Genomic DNA, 5,797 nt, shown 5'->3' with positions numbered 1-5,797 from the left:
GTCTGGAAACTTCCAAAGATGCCTAATGCTCAACTAAGGAGAACAAAGGCACTAGAAGAATTTGGGTTAGTAGTAACTACTAGAAATATTTCTAAACACCCACAATCTAAATTATAATTCCTTTGTTGATTTCTGAAGTCTTCTTTTCCTAAGTGAGTTTACAAGAAGCAGTGTGTCATGCTAGTTCAAAACATAGATGTTTGAGTCAGCCTAAGCCAAAATCCCTGCTCTGCCACTTCCTAACTGCAACACTGAGCATATCAACTATCTGTAAAATGAGTTTAATATCAGTAATTACCTCGTGGCTGCTTGGATATTTATTGAGTTAACGTGTTTAAAGTGCTCAGAGTAGTACCTGGCATACAGTAAGAGCTTTTTAAGTGCCTGCTATTTACAGTCTGAAGAGGGACACAAGATATAAAACTTCTCTGTATATAGAGCCAATCAAACACAGGGAGTACAAAACTAAACATATCTTCTGTAAAAACTTGAGCCTTTTCACAGCATCCTGATCTTCATTAGGTATATCTTTCTCTTCTATGCACCCAGCCTCCATATCTCAGTCTTCATCCTGTACCCCCTTTCTCTTCTCCCTCACATCTAACAGTATTCCAGTCTTCTTCCAAAATCAATTCCCTTCTTTTTCTTCCCACCGTCACTGGCCTAACTCAGACTCTCTTTACCCATTGCCCAAATAATTCTAAGCTTTCCTAACTTGTCTTTGTATCTCCAGACCATTCCCTTCAAAGCCATTTTACAGTTTATAGAACACTTATGTTCAAATCCTGCTGTGGATCCTCCTGCCCCAAACAGTCTCTAACTGACCCACCATGGCATTTAATAATTGTATAAGGTTCCAACATGTCTTTCTCTTCTCATCGTCCTCCACCTTCATGCCTCAGATAAGCTAGATAACTGACTCCATTTTGGCACCTTAATATTTTTTCTCACACTCTCAGCTAAGCTGAATGCGCCTGTGTTCTTCATTTTCTGGATATCAAAGCTTTACCCATTTTCAAGGCCCAGCAGAGACGCAAATTTCTATATAAAATTATTTTTTGAGTTTAAGTGGTCTTCCCTCCTTGGAGGTTCTATGACTAGTACATTTGTGAGAGTTCATTATGTTGCCTCTAGGTTACAGTTTCTTATTAAGACCTCCTCGAGGTCTTAATCCATGTTTCCTACATCTCTTTGCTCTTCCTAGTAAATTCCCCCCTCTTACACATTGGGAACTACTGGGCCACTGAACATGGTTGTGAAATTTTTGCACTGCTCTGAGGAGTGGACCTACAAAAGTTAAAGTCTACCCCATCCTTTGCCTGGTCACACCATATGACACTGGCCTGTGTCACCATAGAGGGGGAGCTTCTTTCTAATCTATCTACCCAGAGTCTGCCAAAAAAGACTGCCTCCTTCCTTTACTCCCTCCAGTAGACAAGCTACGCACCCTTGGAAGGAGAAGCTTTTTTCTAATTCACACACAGGTGCAGTTTTGGCTAGCAGTGACTCTGGACATGGACAATAGGTTCTTAAACAAATCAAGATTGTCACAGACTTGTACAGAAGATGTTAATGAGGCTATGGCTATGGCAGAAAGCAGATACCCTCCTTCGCCAAGTGGATCACATGGGATAGTGATGATTCACAAGAAAGTAACATGATCACATAAGCAACTGTATCTCCTGGTTGTAAAGTGCCTGCATGAGTAAGAATAGGACAGGCCACAGTAGCAAAAAGGTTGAAGTCTATATAATGGCTCAAATATGAATGAATTTTATCTCTTGCTCACGTAATATTCCAATGAGAATGTTCTTGGTTGCAAGTAGCTCTCCTACATGTGGTGATTCAGAGATGAATTTGCAAGGTGGATAAGAGAGGAGGTTTTGTATAAAGGCACCAAGGCAGGAGAAATCATAACAGGTTCAGACAAGTGTCAGCAGTTTTGTCTAGCTAGTGCACTGGAGCATGATGGAGTGTGGCAGAAGAAAAGGTGAACAAGATAGGCAGGGCTCAGAACGTGAGTCTATTTAAAGGTCCTGGAAAGAAACAAACTTTGTCCTTCAGATGGTGGGAAGCCACTGGAGATTGTTTCTTGGTTTACTGATGGTGTCACTATTGTTTTTTCATCAAGATGGTTAAGGTCATTTTATAGATATGTAGAAAATTAGCACTACCAGTAGGATGTAAACTGATTTGGATTGCTGTGAACAGAAAGGTAGGATTGCAAACAAGGAAAATTTGATGTTCAAAATAAGAGTGGTGGAGAGGGACAGGAAGGGAGAAGTAAAAGAGTGATTTAGGAAGCAGTTCAGAGGAGGATTGGTGATTATTTAAATTCAAGGGGTTAGAAAGAAAAAGTTGACGATGCCCTAGCTTCTGACCAAACTGAAGTCTCTGTTTATGCCTACAAAAGTAAAAGTTATTCATTTCTACTTTAACACTGAATACACTTGTGCTATATAATAGGATTTTAAAATTCTGGTCACTAGTGCACAAATTGAAGGAAAATAAATGCCTTTCTACTACTCATCCTCTAGAGGCCACGTGGATAAGACCCTTTCAGGTGGAATGTAAGAATGCATCATATTGTCAAAATAAAAGTATCCAGGATCCCTACTGGTTAAGAAGCAAAGTAGCTGGCAAGAAATGACTCTAACCTTTCAACGATGGTTGTCTGACTGAAACATCACTAGGAAAAACAAACACCTACTGGAGCCTCAAAATAGAATTCGCTTCACCTGTTTTCAAGTTGCTATTCAGTATTCATTATCTTTGTTTTACAAAGAATTGGAGTTTGAAAATTTGCAACCATCAATAAAAATCAACAAATACTAGAAGTGTCCTCGCCATTCTGTCCAGCATTATAAAGTTAGCAGAATTCACAGAGGCTTGTGCTTGCTGATCTATTTTTCCAGCAATGTCGGAAAGGCACACTGGCCTCTTGAATCTATCTCCCAGGATTAAAGAAAACTGGAAATGCTTCGACTCTTCACTGAGTCGTCACTGCCATATGAGGCTGGCTGAAGATGGCACTCTGAGATGAACTGGCACAGCTCTGCAGCACTGGAATGGTATTTCTTAACGGGGCTGGATGTCACATGTAGTTTTGTGTATTGTTCTGCGCTTCTTAAATCAAGTTGCCCAATTTAAGCCAAACAAATGTTCTGTTTTCCTCTGTCCCCTCAAATCGCACAAATCTTTTACTTGGTCAAATCATACCCCCTCTGACTGCCTTCCACAACTTTCCCACGATGCTGAAAAAACTTTCATTATAGTAGACATTAATAAAGTATTACATTCAGTATGCTTTAAATGACTCATTATTTTTATTTATTTTAATTATATTGTTTCTATAGTTGTTAACTGTTTAAATTTTTAAAGTGAGTAAATCAGTGAAAGTTTATAAACCTGTATAAAATAAGTGGCTATAATTGAAAACAAAAATGGTCCTCAGAACTTAAATCAGTCTCTAGGTTGCTTTACATCTGTAAGACCATTTACCTACATTAAATTATATCTACAATTTAACCAAAGAATGTCTATGTCACACTGAATTTTGTGTAAGAGGAGAGAGCAACTGGAGAAGAACACTGGGTGTCGGGCATTTCCTCCAACATGATGAGCAGGCAAGTTCTCAAACTACCGCAGATTTGTTCCTTATTAGAGTCAGATTTGACAAATTTCAGGATGATTATCAGTGCGTTTGTCTTATAATTTTAACCTTCTATTTGAACTCAGAAAGGTACTACTACTGCTTTAGATCATTTCTAAGATTTGCCACCAATTAGTCAAACACAAGTCCATGGTCATGCCTTGTTTCTCCTGTGTTCCTAGACCTCAGCACCACAAGGCCTACCAGGCAAATTTCTGGCAAAATTGGGCTCATTAATAATTCCCAGCATATGGCACCACAAGGAAAAGAGCTGCATTTTGATAGTGACATAGAATAACATGTAAGTTATTGGCAGCTCATAAATCATACCAATCGAGTGGCATCTAAGGATACCTGAAGTCATGCAGAAAGGCAAGATATGTGATCTAAAGAATACCTGAGCCTATAATAAATTCTAACGATATTTTAAATGTCTGTAAAGTTTCAAAGTGGGCAAGAGTAAAGTTCTGACCCAGGAATTAAAACTGGATGAAATGGCTAAACTGGTGTTACGTTCTGAATGTCTGTGCCTCCTCAAAATTCTTATGTTAAAATTCTAACCCTCAATGAGATGGTATTAGGAGGTGGGGCTTTGGGGGATAATTAGGTCATGGGGTGTAACCCCCTGAATGAGATCAGTGCCCTTATAAAAGAGACCCCAGAGAGCTCTCTCACCCCTCTGCCATGTGAGGACACAGTGAGAAGATGGCCCTCTACGAATCAGGAAGAAGGCCCTGATCAGACACCGACTCTGCCAGGGTCTTAGTCTTAGACTTTGCGGCCTCCAGAACTGTAACAAATGTTTGTTGTTTAAGCCACCCAATCTATGGTACTTTGGTTATAGCAGTCCAAAAGGACTAAGCCATTTCTTAAAACAGGGCACCCTGGGGAATACCCCACCTGGATTCCCTGTCCTTTTACTACCCCTCAATATTTTGGGAGGTTTCTATTATAAAGCCTACACTCCAGACTTAAGGCCTCTCCCTACTTCCTATTTCCTGGTGAGGGCTCACCCTGGCTGTGCCACGACACCACCGCATATTCATAATCTCTGTCATGGCAGCTGCTCAGCAGATCTCTACCCTGTATATCCACAAAGCTCTCCCTTCTCATCAGAAAGCTTTGCTGATTTCTGGCCTTTAGCAGTTTCCTTCAGGTAATTCTTGATGTCACTTTCCCTTTCCAAGTCTCTCTCTGAGCCTGACCTGTGGACAGTTTGGAGAATATTAGCCTCCTTCCACCCTTTTTCAGTATTTCAGGTCACTTTCCATCCTCTTCAATCACCAAGAGAAGTAGGTGGGGGAAGGAAGTGTTCTGTTTGTTTTCCATTGCAAGCCCCAGGTCTGGTCCCTTTGGAAACAGATGAAAATTCTGCAGTCACTGGATCAGTCCATTTTGCCTCAGATAAACCTTCTCAGATCTGAGAAATAAGTCTTTTCTTCATTTTTTAACATTTAGTTTTCTTTACTGTGGTCAGTGTTGTTTAGCTTCATTTTTCCCTTCATTCCTCTCTTTGCTTTCATTCCTTCTGTGAAGCTTTGCTCCCTGCTAAGTCTCTTTATCATTCGTCTCTACAGCCAGCTTACCTTTCCGAGCCAGTGGTGTCAAGGCAGAACGCGTACGGGTACTGTCGATCCTACACGGTGCCGCTTGGGATTAAGTGCTGATGCCCGCCAGATACTCAGTCATGAGCAGAGCAAAACCTGGGTGGCCCTACCATCTCTAAATTAAAGTGCTCTCATCCCAACTCTCTATTCCCCATTCTGCTATTTGAGCTCAAACGGAAAGCCTCAGAGTCGGCTAGAGGCAAGGCACGTCCTCTGCCTTTTTCTAAGCCTCTTACCTAGCTTTCTTCTAAGGCTTGGGCTCAACCCTGAATGCCCAGCCTCACCTCCTCGTGGTCTAACACCCTGCCCAGCACTTGCTCCTCCCTTGGCTCCTATCCCATCAGTCACTGTCTGCTCTGGTTCTGCTCTTAAGGAGAGGCTGTCTTCAAATCCAAAAGCAGCTGTGTCAGAGAACTCTCTAGCATTCCATGTGCACACCATGACCAGCCCCCATATTTTCTGGGACCCAGTAAGAGTTTGGACAATATTCTGAGTATTTTGCACCTTAGTCAGGCACTTGAGCCAACCTGGCCAGTGC

The sequence above is a fragment of the Camelus dromedarius genome, chromosome 3 (assembly GCF_036321535.1).
Source record: "Camelus dromedarius isolate mCamDro1 chromosome 3, mCamDro1.pat, whole genome shotgun sequence".
NCBI lineage: Eukaryota > Metazoa > Chordata > Mammalia > Artiodactyla > Camelidae > Camelus > Camelus dromedarius.
This window is presented reverse-complemented; position numbering follows the sequence as displayed.